The sequence below is a fragment of the Danio rerio genome, chromosome 1 (assembly GCF_049306965.1).
Source record: "Danio rerio strain Tuebingen ecotype United States chromosome 1, GRCz12tu, whole genome shotgun sequence".
Classification (NCBI taxonomy): domain Eukaryota; kingdom Metazoa; phylum Chordata; class Actinopteri; order Cypriniformes; family Danionidae; genus Danio; species Danio rerio.
The window spans coordinates 29011083-29026921 of NC_133176.1; the positions used below are offsets into that span (position 1 = coordinate 29011083).

At 40.0% G+C, this 15839-nt stretch overlaps 1 long non-coding RNA gene across 1 annotated transcript in view; it reads left to right on the forward strand.

The window, feature by feature from the left end:
* Positions 1-2831: 2831 nt before the first annotated feature.
* The window catches only part of LOC141375519 (uncharacterized), a 71161-nt gene continuing 58153 nt past the window's right edge, over positions 2832-15839 (forward strand). The window contains exon 1 of the long non-coding RNA XR_012383650.1: positions 2832-3294. This is a non-coding gene — a long non-coding RNA (uncharacterized lncRNA). The remainder of the gene's footprint in view (positions 3295-15839) is intronic.

Below are 15839 nucleotides of genomic sequence, written 5' to 3' on the forward strand. Positions count from 1 at the left end.
GCATCATAAACTTTAACCTGTAATGCTGTGTGACCAGGCTATAAAACATGATGAAATGTTATTAAATTACATCATATGATTTGCATGCATCAGTACATTCAGCAGCTAGCCATGAAATCAAATTAGAAATTTCCTATATTTTACCTAGCTCAGCTGATAAGGATCACTCGGTTGCTTAGTGTCAAACTCAAATGAAGTAACAACGCGGGTTTTTGACCTGCGAATGTGTGCAATTTGTCCATCATTAAAACGACGAAATAACATTACGTCGTCAACATCTCTCCGGTGTGTTGATGCGTTATATGAACCTTTATAAACATACTAGTGTTTATTTCATAAAGACAACGTTGCACTTATTCAAACGACAAGATATTTTACCGTTACAAGATGAAGACGTTCATGTGCTTCTGCTCTTCTGTGAGACTGTCTGGCTGAGGTGCTGAAATGTAAGTTGGCGGCGCTCAGGGGGCGGAGTTGTGAAGTTTGACTGACAGTTTAAACGGTTCTATAGCATGCGCATTTTAGTGCCTTCAGTTGATTATATATTTGTTAAAAAGACAAACAGACGTAAAGGGTTACCATTACCAATAGAATGTATTTATTTAATTATTTAAAAAAAACTCTGACCCAAAAAAAAAGGGCACTTCCAAGTGTAACTACAAAAAGGGCATGTGCTCTGCACAGGTTGAGCCCTACCTGTGCACGTGCCTGGTTGTAAAGTTTCCCAAGAAGTATCCCATTTATTTAAAGGTAATCTGGAACTAACAACACACTGATACTTATCTGTATATTCTTATAACAGTATACTTTCTAAAAAACAATAAAACATCTACATCAGTTACTACCATTGGTAGAGAAAAATATTATTTTAGTTGAGTTTTTGCCTTAAATATTCAAAATATAAAAGACGCAAGTTATACTTCACACTTCAAATTCTCATACTGTTCATGTTTTAAATGTTTACAAATGCTAAAATTTAGAGACGCTAAATATGTGAATCTCAAAACTCCAGCCTCAAGCCAAATTTATGCACGTTGATTAAAGTGTGTAAAAAATAAAAAATAAAATAAAAAAAAGAGCATGAGCTGGTAAGGTATGTTTTGATGCTGGTCTCAATGTTCAGGAGTCTGGACCAGCAAATGAGCTGCATTGAGACCAGCAAACCTGGATCAACACCTACCTCTCCACCATATACCAGGAAAAGCAAAGCAAAATCAAAAAGTAATAAGAATGCAGGATGTAATCAATCAAATTCATTAGGAAATAAACTTTGCTCAAAAATCTGATGGTCACATGCCCAAAAATTTGAATGAAAAGCATTTGGCTGCAGTGGAGATTAGAAAAACGCACTTGGGAAATAAGTTTTACGTTACATATACAGTATTGTGTGTTTGTAAGTAATACAGGCAGAACACAAGTTGTGTTACATACATAGCTTTTTCTATGGTATATGGCATCAATTTGCCAATTCAGTAAAGCAAATCATGATTCTTATCATCTCTGTTATTAGCATAACGTTACAAAACATAAAGACACGCCAATCTACATGACGTGGAAATAAAACCAAATAAACACATAACACCACTTGTAACATCCATGGCCATTAAAAAAATATCATGTAACTATATAAAATGCAATAAAGTTAAAAACATTACTTACCAAGAAATTAGCTTGTTAACTCATTCTTCCAATTCATTTGACTGCATCCAACGTCTGTTCAATTCCATGATTCTGCTCCAACAAAATTCACATATTTGCACCATATATTGACAAGCACTTGAGGCCCCGAATGAGGAATTTCGTGATAGTTTGAGCTTGGTTAGAGCAAGTTATTGTAATTTCTGCCAATAAGGCTGGCTATTTACACTAGGTGCAAATAGCCACTCCCAGAGGTATAAAGACTACCTGAAAACTATACTTGAGTAAAAGTTCAGATACCTCAATGTACAAATTACTCCATTACAAGTTAAAAGTCACCAATTACAAAAAGACTTGAGTTAAAGTATTAAAGTATCTGATTTTTAAAGAACTTAAGTGTTTTACTCATACTGAATGTAGGCTCAAAGAACACCAAGAAAGGTTTTGTTTCCTAACATAGGAATTAAATTGAACACCTCAATGTTTCAAAATGGCAGAACAAAATAGATTAAAAAAAGAACAAAAAGTCTCAGTAAAACTCAAATGTTCAAAAAAGGCACAATTTTTCAAAAAAAAAAAAAAAAAAGTAGTAAAATGTAGAAAATAAAGATTCAGTGCTGACTTGCATGTAATTCACCTCTCAGTCTCAGAGTGGGCAAATACTTTCGTAACCCTGTTATATTAAAATCATTTGTGTGTATGCAGATACCAATACAAGGTGATGTGTATGTTTCTTTAAGAAATTCTTGAGAGGGTATTTAGCAAGCTTGGTTGAGATGCAATGGGACTAGTATTCACCTTATTCTCCGCCGACGAGCGGGCGCTGCCATTTAAATCTTTTTGGCTTGAGACTTCAGGTCTCATTCACTTCCATTCATTTTTTGACATTAACAACTGCTCATTGCGCTGCGTGATGTTGCGATTTGACATTTTCTTATTATATTATTCTACTTGGTCTGTATAGTCAAGCAAACATTTGTTTGTAGAGCAAGTAGTTTGACCGTTTTCTTCCGTTTATTATTCCTAGTCATTTCTCCCATAGGCGACTAAATCGGAAGTTCTAAGACAATCGTGAAAACAGGCGCACTTCCGCATTTTAGAATAAGGTCAATAACAAATGTTACGTGGGGAGATGCTGTTATGTTATTGGTTGAATTAGAGAGTGTGTTTTTGCTCCTTTAATCGGAAGTGAAGAGGGGCGGGAGAGAAAAAGAAGAACCAGGAGAGAGAGGAAATAAAGGCAGGAGCAGTGTGTGAGAGAGACCGGGAAGTTCGTAGATTTTAGACCATAAAGTCTGTCATATTCTCTGTTAAGTTTAAATTTCAGTGTGTTTAGCAGAGCACACACGTTACTATAAAGAAACTGAAAGAAGATCTGACTCGGGGAGTGAGTGAGAAACAGTTTGAGTTGTCTTTGCATAAGGAAAGTTCTTCACAGGACTTTACTCACTAAAGTTTGGTTCGAAACCCTTACAAACTGAAAACAGTGAACTGGATAACGAACTTGCGGGAAGCATCACGGTGAGACGAAGCACACCAAACAGCTGTAAGTGTCATGGGCTCAACCAGTCTGCGAGCATCTTGGACAGCGAGTTTGGCGTTGGATGGTATCAGATTACACCTGCGTGAGCCTCGTTCACTCATCAGATAATTAAGGTACCTTCATTTTGTTTGCTCGGCTGAGCGAAAGGGCCATTTGTTTGTTTTTGGGCCACAACGAACTCAAGCTGCACATCAGGCCTGCAACGGGGTGGGATTTATGTGTGTGTGTGTTTGTGTGTGTGTGTGTGTGTGTGTGTATGAGAGTGTGTGTGTGAATCCACATAGCCCTAGAGTGACTAGTCAAAATGTTTTTCTTTCATATTCTCTGTTATAACAGTATTTCATTTGTATTGTTAAGGTCAAGTTCATGGGAGTGTTATAATCAGCATATTTACACAGCATATTTACTATTTATTACATAGAGAAATAGCTTTGGGAAGAGATTTTGACTTATAATAGCATAAGGGAACAAGCAGATACGAATTACTGTGTTTGGTTTAACAATAGGAGAAACGCATTGGTTTATTTTGAGTATTTTTGTATTCCTTAATTGATTTTTGTCTTTCTGTGCTGCATCTGAGCATAGAATATAAACATATTGGATGTGAATAATACACTTTTATTTTATTTTTATACTTTATTGATTGAAGTTGTTCTGTTTAAAATAACTTGAATACACTTTTATATTTACTCATTGTGTTTTTTGGGGTCCTTATTTTGTCTCTTGTTGGTATTTGAGTGATTTTGAGTGAAATTAGTCTAAATTAAAAGTGTTCAGGTTAGTCCGGCGATCAGTGGATATATAAAAATTAATTTTGTGAACTCAAGCAGCACCGATAGGCTATGTGTCTGAATGGTAACAAACTCAACTGATAAAAGATAAAGTCTGCCATTCTTCAATTCTTGTAAAGCTCTCCTGCCAAAAATGCTTGCTGCAAACCAACAGCTTTGCTGTATCGGCCCTAACAGCATTGCAGGAAAAAACATGCAACAAACCCCATGAATCATGGAAACAAACACATATGACCCATGCCGTGAACAGACGCGTCCTTACCCATTTATTGGGCCTCACAGCTTGGCAGGTCTGTCTTGCGTTCGGAAAGCACGTGCTCTCATGAATAATTAAGAAGCAAAGTCTTCTCCTAGGATAAGAAAACTCTGCTATGAATAATAATAAGAAATGAACAGGTCACTAGCAGTTGCGCACTACATCACCGATATTGATCCCATCCCAAAGATTATTTTTAACATGGAAGATGAAATTAGCTGACAAAAGCTCAAAATTATCCATTTGTACCCACATTTAAAGTTAACCGGTGGTAACATTGTCCTTAATGATGTTTATAACACACAAATCTATTAAAATTTCAAAAAAAGTATTTCAGCGTGTCTTGAACCTTTAATACTAGGTCTGGAGGCACAGCCATCTTATTACATAAAAGAGTAATATTTTTTCTGTGGAACAAGTTATCTCTGACCCTGAGGGTCACTTCGTTATTGTTACTGGAGTTATTTTTTTTTTCATAAACCAGTTATTTTAGTAAATGTCTATGCTTCCAACTTGGAAAATCTTTTTTTTATGGCCATGTTTTTTACAAACATCCCAAATCTTGACAATCTTCTTATTTTTGGTGGGGATTTTAATTGCATCATTAATAATCTTTTGAAAAATCTGTATCTAAATCATCTTCTACTTCTTTTAAGTACAGGGCATTGGCTGATGAGTCAAATAGATGTGCAGAACTGTAGTGCTTCTATCATACATCTGACAATGTACTCTCTTTCTTTTCCAGTGTACACCATGTTTACTCACATAATGATTTCAAGAGTTCACACTTAGCTGATGATTGATAATAAAGCTTTTTTGGCATGCTGTCTCGGGAGAGAGCCCTGAGCTTATAAGATCCTCGAGCCCTTGGCTCCCTCCCGTTGTAAGGCGAGAGGAGAGTTTGATCTCATGTAGACTCCCCCTCCTGCTTATTGTAGCTAAGTGTCAAATATGGATGCTGAGAAGGTGTCCTCAGAGTTTGGCTAAAATATTTTGGATTAATTGTTTAGGGTGCTTGTTTTTGAACTGTGGGAGGAAACCGAAGGGCCCGGGGAAAACCCATGCAATCATGGGGAGAATGAGCAAAACTCCGCGCAGAAATGTTGCCTTGTTTGGAAAAGAATTAAACCAGGGGCATTCTTGCAGTGAGGCAACAGCTCTAATGATGATAAGAAAAGTCTAGTTATTTATAGTGAGTTAAGGATCGTCTGATAGGATAATTAGTCATTAGCTAAAGTTGGAACAGCTGTGAACAATCATAAGCATGTGATCCTCTTGATCCACTTCAAGAGTTCACACTTGATGATTGATGACAGCTGATGATTGAAAATAAAACTTTTTGGCGCGCTGTCCCTGGAGAGAGCCCTGAACTTATAAGATCCTCGAGCCCTGGGAGTGAGGGCCTATGTTGAAGGAAGGAAAGGATAGTGTATGACTCAACATTAGAAGACAGAAAGATAGCAGTAAACTTATGCTGAAAGAAAAAAATTAGCGGAGGAACTTGACGCCGTAATGGCAGGGGGAGAGGGGGGAGAAGCGAGAGAAAAATATTGGGGGGGGGGTAGCAGAAGCGCTCAATACTGTAAGTAAGAAAAGAAGGGGCGCATAAATGCTGGAAGGGAGATAGATAGAGGGACGGAGAATCTTGACATCAGAAAGAAGTAAACTTAGGAGGGTTTTTTTTCCTAGTGGCCGGGGAGGGGAAGTGATTTACTCTTGCGGAAGTTGATGCTCGGGGTAAATCCTGTGAGAGTTATAGCTGCGTGGGCGAAACTCCTGCGAGAGTCTGGGAAAAAAAAAAAGGGGGGGGGGGGGGCTAATGACTCCAGTGAGAGGTAGCCATGGCATGACTCCTGCAGGAGTCGAAGCTTGTTTTAGTCACTCCTGCGGGAGTTAGACCTGGGGAATGATGACCTATTACAAAAGAGAGAGTATCAAAGGAACTCAACGCTAGAAGATAGTTCAGGGCTTTTGCTAGCGTGTGGCTGATAAGGGTTGATCTGGGATGGGCTTGGCAGGACCCCTGCGGGAGTAGAAGTTCTGAGTGACTCCAGTGGAGTTAGAGCAGTGGTGGGCAGGAGATGAGGGGTAAGCGGAGTATAGCTCGCGTTTGAGAGGATGGAATAGAATATGAAATGTATCTAAGAGGCTACTTAGAGGTAAAATAAGAGGAAATGGCTCATGCCCTTGAACTCCCGTGGTTGGGTGTCGGCTGGAGGGATCGGCTGGGCTTTCTTGAGATGTTAGTGGCTGAGGCGGATGCATGATTTAAAGGTTTCCTTTGTAAAGGGAGAGTGGGAGAGGGGATGTCAAAAATGTAAATGTAGTGCCCCCTCCGGGTCTGGTCTGTTTTGCTTTGCTTGATAAAGAATGAAAGAGTTTCTTTATTCTGCAAGGTCAGATCGGACACAGTGGGGTGGATGGAGGATGGTTAAAGTTAGATGTTATTGTTAATTCAGAACATCTTAGGAAGCTGAAAAAAGCCAGGGTGAACATGGCATCGAGGGTGTGGGCTGTGTGTGTGGAAAGGTATCCTTTGCGTAGTGTGTGTATGCATTTGGACAGTATGTGGAGGGTAATGGGCTGTCTAGGGTCGGGGGAAGGGGTGATTTTTCTGGATACCTTTAATGAGGAGGGTGGTTTAGGAATTAGTGATAGTGTCTGAGGGGGACCTGTGGATCAGTTTATGGAAGAACTGAATCCCGCTGAGGTAGCTTCTGATTGAGCTGGCTTGGATGTTTTTTGCTTTGTGTAGGAGGAGATAAATGAGGTGATGGAGAGGAGGGAGAAATCTGGAAATGGTATATTGCAAAGGGAGTGGAAGTGCTTGAATAAACTCCATGCAGTAAGATAAGACTGGAGGGTTCTAGGACCTATAGCCTGGAGAATGAAGGATATGGAGGTTGCATGGAGGTGATAAAGTTGGTGACTTATGACAAAATAATTTCTGAATAGTGAGGGACTGGTGTTGGATTGGGATCTGCCTCTGGAGCCAATCGCCAAAACCTCTGGAAAGAGAAACGAGACAGAGAGTCAGCAATTTGATTTTTGTAACCAGATACATGTTCAGCAACTATACAGAACTGCTTTTTTGGCTGCAGTCCAAATTAAGCGCCTTAATAAGGGCATGAGTGTCGGAGCGTGCAAACGCCCCTTATTGATGCATTGGAGAGTCGCTTCATTGTCGCAGTGTACGAGGATGCTAGATGCAGCCCTTTGTCGCCCCATAAGAAGGCCATGGCGACGATGGGATATAATTTGAAAAGGGCGGATGATTGATTGTTCTGAGGGATTTCAAGTATTTGGTAGTCTATGGTGAAGCGAACCAGCGCCCTTGGTAATATGCCCAGGTCACTTTAGAAAAACGAACAGCCGTTTCATTGCTTAAGGAAGGATATCCATAAGCCAATTTTGTCGGGGCTGGGTTTAGAGAGAAGGATTGTGTCTTCTAAACCGGGAGCTGAAGCGGATAACTGGAGGAGGTGAGTAATAAACGGGCGGCCTTGGGGAATTTTTCTCATAGCGAAATTGAGATGTCCGAGAATAGAAAGGAGCTCGCGTTTGGTGTGTGACTGGCTTACTAGGAAAATTTGGCATAAAGATATGATGCTGTTGAGTTTTTCTTTTGGGAGGGATGCTTCAAATTTTTTGGAATCTAGCTTGATTCAGGAATTCAATAGAAGTGCTGAGCCCTGAGGTTTTTTCCTCTGCGAGGGGAATTCCTAGATCAGTGAAAACCTTTTGGGTGGTTGCTAGATGCTTTGCAGGGGGTACGACGGAGGAAAAATTATGAGGATATCATCTAGTAAATGGATGAGGAATGGTATGCTGTAATTATTGAATAAGATCCAGCATATGGCTTCGGAGAGTATGCCGAAAATTTTGGGGCTGCTTTTGCAGCCAAATGTTAGTCGGACTGCGAAATAGAATTGTGAGTGCCAGTGGATGCCAAAAAGATGCCAATAATCGGGGTGAAATGGCATAATTTTGAATGCAGATGCGATGTCTATTTTTGTGAGCCAAGCGTTACAGCCGGCTATTTTGATGAGTGAAATCGCTTGGTCTATGTTATGGTAATGTAATGAATATTCGTCGATTGGAATTGTGCTATTTACGCTGGCTAATGGAGAATTATGTGGGGAAGAAAGGTCGATTATAAGGCGTTTTTTTGCCTGAGAATTTACGAGTGGCTATGCCTATTGGGCTGATGCGGGAGACGCTGAACGACGGGGTTGAGAATGGACCGATCATAAAGTTATTGTCGACCTCTTTTTTAATAAGATGATCAACTCTCTCTTGATCGGTGGTTGCGGATTGAAGATTAGGACAGAAAATATTAAATGAGGGGAGAGCTGAAATGCCTGGTTGGAATCCATGGTTTAGACTTGAAATGAGAAAAGTTAGTATCAGGGTGACAGCATAATTCAGATCCAAGTTGAGAAACATTCACAGGAGTCGACAGGTAATTTTTTTGCCTTCTTATTGCTGGCTCTCCATATAGAGCATATAATTTTGGCGTGAGAGCCACCGCAATAATTGCAAATGTGTAGGTATTTGCATGGATACCTGAGGCATTTGCCTGAGTTAAAATTTTGGCAGATGTCGCGATTGGAGGATGAGGAACGAGAGGGTAAACAAGAGAGAGAAGAGGAGGGAGGTTACGTTTAGGCGGGCAAGGAACGTAACTGGTGGATCTAGGGGTTAGTTGTCGATAGTAGGAGTGATGAAAGGACAGGAGGTAGTGGAGTAAAGGTTAGAGCGGCAGACAGCGCAGGACAAATTGCGGCAGCCTAAAAAGACTCTGTTATGGAGATCAATGTCCAGGAAGGTTGTTAATTCCATTGAGTCACCCAAATTGCGCATTCAAATAAAAAATAGCTTGTGTTATGTGTAAAAATGTGTTCCCCCATAGGAAAAAAACTCCTATGGGGAAAAACGGAACAGGTTATGTCAGTAAAACAGGAAAAGGCTATTTTAAATTCTGCTAGTGTCATGATGCGAGATTGAATGCTGGCGGGTTGTTTTAATGTTAAGGTAAAATCGCCGCAATCGAGCTGGCGTTCTGCCGCTGGGGGTGCGATGGGTTTAAAGAGAGTGATGAGATCAATATCTGCACCTGAGAAAATCTGGTTTCTTGCTGAAGTAGAGATGGGCAGAGGTTCCATAACTAGAGCGTTAGAAGGCATGAGAAGGGGCATGGCTGTGGAAAGAGAGAATGGGGGGCGTGGTGCGGAAGCTTGTAAACGAAGGGCGGAATTATGAATGGGATCAGTGCTGGAGTGTGCGGGTGGGGGGGTGGTAGTGACGGAGGCAAAAAGGAGGGCGGGACTTGAATGAAGGTGGGTTGGTTTCGAGGCATAGAGCGAGAAGCAGAGAGTTGAGGAGGGGGGAAAGGATTGGGTTTGGGGAGGAGCTGGAGTAATAGGAATGTTAGGATGAAAATGGGATACAGAGGTAGATGGGATATAAATGCTAGGCAGAGAGTTTAAAACAAGGAGCTGGAGGCCAAGAAAAAGTAGGGTAGAAGGGAAGGGAAAAGTTAATGTTCTGGCTGGTTTCCTGGTGATGGATAGTGAGTGGCGTGGCTTGTGGTGACTGGGTGTCCTGGGGGTGTGGTCTTGGATGCGTATGGCTTGCTGTGTGCTTCTGTTTGTTTTTCTTTTTTCCAGGTTGAGAATGGTGAGGATACGAAGTGAAATGGGTGCTGGTTTTCTAGGTGGTTTGTCTTGCTGGTGGAGTGAAAGAGTGGTGTGAGTCCGAGGTTGCATTGAAGTAAAGTTTGAGGAGTTCCGGTTTGTTCAGTTGGTGTGGAGCGTGGATGCAGAGATCGGACAAAAGCTTTCAGAGTTCAGTGACGGTGATTCTTTTGGCTGGTCGGACGGAGGAAGAGGCTGAGACGTATGAAGAGGTGAGTGAAATGTTTTGGTTTCTTGCGGTAGATGGTGTTGGAGATCCTTGGAGGCATATTCTTGCGGTTGAAGAGCAAGTCAGGCGATGGCCTCTTGTTTTAGCCGCGGGCTCGGCTTAAGGGCCATGTGGAGCTGTAAGTTGTTGAGCTGCCACTGCTGGTAATCCTGGGAGAGCGATTTCATCTGAGGGGTTGTAGTTGTTGGCTGGGTTGTAGTTGAGATTATTGCCGTTGTTGTTATTGTTGTTTTCCATTGTAGATGGTGTAGGTAGTGTTGATATTTTGCTGGTTTGCAGGGTTTAACTTTTTTCAAGACAAAGACATTGAGATAAGTCTCGTTATTTATAGTGAGTTAAGGATCGTCTGATAGGATAATTAGTCATTAGCTAAAGCTGTGAACAATCATAAACATGTGATCCTCTCAAAAGTTGTTTATAAATAAGCTTCACTTAATGACAAGGCCCTGCTTCCGTGACTTCATCCAATTACTCTTCTATTGTAATCTTTTTCTACCTATTTAATTAAAATGAGAAAATGAAAGATGGATAGTTTATATTCTAGTAGGTCCTGAACCTAAATTGAAATATTTAAAATTTAAATCTGGATTTGAGTTGCTTTCAACTCGCAAAGCAGAATTTTTAATTACAAGAACCAAAGCCACTTATTATGATGTCCCCATAATTTGATTTCAGCCATTCGTCTTCTATACTCTGTGTCATGGTTGAGGTTCATGCGCACCTTCTGTGTTGTCACTTATAGCGTGTTGTGTTGTCACGTAGGGTTGTTTTCCCATGTGTGTTTGCTGTGATCACATGTTTTGCTCCTTATTGCCTCACTATGATCAGCTGTGTTATCAGCCAGCTCCAGCTGCTGTTTATTACTGCACCTATTTCAGGGCAGCATTTTCCTTGCTCATTGTCAGTTCGTTGTGGTTGTTTCATGTTACTTCTTTTGTCTCTGTCAGGACTCTTGGTGGCTTTGTGCGTCAGACTTTCCAGTGCTGTGATTTCCGACAAAGACTTTCTAGTTCTCATTCCAGCAGCGAGTGTTGCCGCTTGAACTCTGTTTGTTTTGTTTTTGACTGGCACTTTTGCGATTGCTACTTAAATTGAACTACACTTGCAATCGGATTCTTTTGTTGACTTTTTTTAGAACAAACTGACCACTTATGGTTACAGCAAGTGTCACACAGATCACACAGAGTTTTTGTCTCACAGCATTGCACGGTTAGACCGACAGTAGGAATTAATGGAAGCCACAAGTCACGCCATTCAAAGGCATTCAAAGTCACTCAGGTAACTGGTCTCTCCACTCAAGTCCAGCAGCTTGCAGGTATAGCCATTGCACAGTTAGCCACTTTCACTTAAGCCACACCTTCTGCGTCTGAATCGCTGAATAACTCATCTGAGCTCCGCCTCCACCACCAGGTTTCTACTTACGGGAGCCCCACTTATGTCGCTCCTTCCTGGCTAAGTGTACTCTGTACTTCTCGCTACAACTATCATAATTTCCCACAAAGAAAACTAAAGTGGCCTTTGTCATCACGCTACTTTTTGGTAAGGCGGCTCTGTGGGGAACCACTGTGTGAGAGCAGAGACACTTGTGTTTGATTGTGCAGCCTCTGGAAGGGAGGCAGCGCAGGTCCTTGCGGAGCTCCATCAATGGACACAGAGCCATGCTGATTACTCATTGGAATTCCGCACGTTAACCACAGAGTGTGGCTGAAATGCGGAGGCACAGTGGGACATGTTTTTACACTGACTATCTGCTTATATCCAGGATAAAATATATACCCTGGAACTTCCCAAGACTTTGGATAGGCTCATTGATCTGGCCATCCGGGTAGATGCCAGACTACATTGTTGAAAGACACACACTAGGTGGGTTCCATCTTTTGAACTAGGGGTTTCTTCTTCTTCAGCAGGGGTGGAGACTACCAGACCAGAACCCATGCAGGTGGGCAGGTCCTGTCCATCACTCAAAGAGAAGCACCATCGTCAGACTTAGGGGCCTTTTTTATTTTTTGTGAAAAAGAAGGATTTGTCTCTTTGCCCATGCATTGACTATCGAGGGCTGAATAACATAATGGTAAAGAATATTTATCCTTTCATGTTAATGTCTTCAGCTTTTGAGTGTCTGCAGGGGGTGTCCTTTTTTTTGACTTAAACTTTATTGTGTTTTTAATAAACATGGTTATCAACAATGGTAATAAAAAGAATTTCTCAACATTGACTTGGTTCAATGTGTATAGCATAGTTGATAACAATATGAAACAAAAATAAAAAATTACTAATTATATATGTACACAAACAAACATATATTTATGAATATATTTACAGAATGTCAGAGAAGTATATAAATGAATAAAGTGTCTACTAAGATTATTGTAAAACATAAACAGAAAAAAATAGTTTGATAGTTTGTTGTCACCTATATCCTGAGACATTTTAATTGTTTCTCCTATGTTGTTGAATTAAATCACTTAAGTTTTAATAATGGCGATCAAATTGTTATGTATTTGGTTCCAATGAAGGATTGTTGAAATCTTTGCTTTGTTAATTAAGGCAGTGGACTGTTCTAGACGAACAATGTCTACAAAATAGTGTAACCATTGCTGAACTGACAGGAGATTAGGAGGGAACCAGGAACTAATGATTGTTTTCTTTGCAGCTGTTAATCCAGAGAAAAAAGTTTGTTTTTGATTCAAAGTCAGGGTTACTGAAGAGTCATCATTCAATAGAAAAAGGCAAGGTTCAGGATTAATGGTTATTTCCAAAATTTGTGACAAGATGGTGGAAACGTTAACCAAAAAATTGTGGATTGGGGGACATTCCCAGAAAACATGAAAAAAACTACCCATGGCCCCAGTGTTACATTTAACACAAACAGGTGAAGAAATAAGTTTCATTCTAAAACTTTTTAGAGGTGTATAATAGATTCTATGAATTACATTGTAGTTTATCAATTGGTGGGCAGGATTTTTAGATGAAATTGAAATGTTTTGCCAAATTAAATCCCAATCAAAGCTGTGATTCTGCACACCAAGTTCTCTGTCCCAAATCACGGTAATACCAAGACTTCCACATTTCTCTTTTATAAGATTGTCATAGATAAGAGAGACCTTAATAGGTTTCCCCCTATAGGGTTTAAGCCAGTGGACAACTGGATGAGAGGATAATGGTCTATCCCACGGAACCCCATATGCCTTGAGTGAAGATCTTAGCTGTAGGTATAAAAACCATGAGAAACCTGGTATGCTAAAACAAGACTGTAAATCATGAAATGTCCTTAGCCCTTTCTCATCATAAATGTTCTCTAAGGTATTAATGCCTTTATCTGACCAGAGAGAGTAAGAGAATGGCTTCATGTCTCGTAGCAAGTAATAATTATTCCATATTGGAGATTGTGTACAGAATTTTGATGAGTAACTGATATATTTTTCCACCAAACACCATGTAGCTATTGCATTAGCTATTATTGGGCCAAAATCTTTGAATGCTTTTTTAAGTTTGATTCCTGAAAATAGCAAATCTTGTAGTCTGTAAGGAGCAACTAATGAATCTTCAATTAATTTCCAAGAAGGGGCCGGGGAGGGCTGTATATTGAACCAGGTGCTCAGAGATTTTAATCGAAATGACCAATAATACAACTTAAAAATCTGGCAGTGATAAGCCACCCTGTGACTTAGGGCATTTTAGTGTGTCCAATTTAATTCGGGGTTTTTTGTTATTCCAAATAAATTTGGAGGTTATCCTCTAAAGTTCTATGAAATAATCTTTAGGGGGAGAAAAGGGTAACATGGAAAATAGGAAATTTAACCGTCCGAGTACATTCATCTTTATTAACGCTATCCTCCCTTGTAATGTCAATTTCAAAGCTGACCAACGCTGTAAATCTGATTGTATTTTATTCTTTAATGCAACATAGTTCTCAGAACTGACATTTGAAAAACAGGGAGGAATACATAGACCTAGATAGGTGAATTTGAAAGTATGCCACTGAAGAGGTAAGTTGTTAGGAAGCGTGGTTTTCTTTGCCGCATCATTTATTGGAACTAATAGGGATTTCTCCCAGTTTATTTTGTGCCCTGAAAACTTGCTAAATGTGGAAAAAAGTTTCAGAATCTGGGAGACTGAATTAGTAATAATAATAATAAATAATAATAATACATTTTATTTAAAGGCGCCTTTCTAGCAACTCAAGGACATCGTACAATCAACAAGAATAAAAAACAACAAGAGAAATAATAAAATATACACAGCAATAGTGCAAATAAAATTAAGTAATAAAAGCCATCTTAAAATAGTGGGTTTTGAGTTTTGATTTGAACAATGTAAGGGAGTCAATGTTTCTGATGGCAGGTGGTAATGAGTTACAAAGTCGCGGAGCAGAGCGGCTGAATGCTCTGTTGCCCATTGTTAAAAGGCGAGAAGAGGGAACAGACATGTGGAGGGAGGAAGAAGATCGCAGGGTGCGAGAAGGAACAGAAATGTGGATGAGGGCAGATAAATATGGAGGGGCTAGATTGTGGATGGCTTTGAATGTTAACATTAAGATTTTAAAGTCAATCCAAAAATGAACAGGTAACCAATGAAGCTGCTACAGGACAGGTGGTGATGATACGGGCAGCTGAGTTCTGGACCAACTGAAGCTTACGGAGAGATTTATGAGTGAGACCAAAGAGAAGAGAGTTGCAGTAATCTAATCGAGGTCTAGGAGAATGAGAATAGACATTAGTCCAGAATCAGCTGCCATGAGAAGGTCATTGGTGATTTTAATCAGGGCAGTTTCTGTGCTGTGGAGTGGGCGGAATGTCAGTAAAATATAGGATTATATCGTCAGCATAAAGAGAAATTTTATGACTTGTGTCTTTGATTCTTATTGGAACAATCATGGGATCTTGCCTTATAGCCTGTGCTAAAGGTTCCAGAGAAAGAGCAAATAAGATAGAGGGCAGCCCTGTCGAGATCCTCTGTTGATTAGAAAAGAGTTAGAGATCATTTGCCCTGTTTGGACCACTGTCTGAGGGCAGCTATATAAAGTTTTTATCATCTGAATTAAATTAGAGTCAAACCCAAATACTTTAAGGACCATCCATAAGTAACTCCATTCAAGCCTATCAAAAGCTTTTTCAGTGTCTAAGCTGAAAAGTGCTGCTGGGATATTAGATGTCTCAAAGTTAGAGAGAACATAAAAAAGACGTCTGACATTGTCAGAGGCCTGTCTACTTTTTATAAAACCTGTCTGGTCTACATTAGTCAATTTTCCAATCAATGGTTCAATTCGATTTACAAGTACTTTTGCAAAAAGTTTTAATTCTGAGGATATCAGAGATATAGGTCTATAGCTTTTAGGGCAGAGTGGGGGCTTGTCTTTTTTAAGAAGTAAAGTAATTAATGAAGTATTTTGATCTCTATGAATCTTTCCCTGTTCAATGGCATAATTTATTGAAGATAAGATTAATGGCCCAACCTGATCCCATATCTCCTGAAAAAGTTCAGGGGGGAGTCCATCTAAACCAGGGGACTTGCCCAGTTTCATGGATTTTAAAGCTTTAGTCAGTTCCTCCAGTGTGATGGGGCACCTAGAGCTCCAGCTTCTTCCTGAGATAAAGAGGGAAGGCTTAGATTTTTTAGGAAATCAGACATTCTACCATCATTTGGGTCTACCTCTGAAGTGTATAATGTAGAATAAAATTCTCTG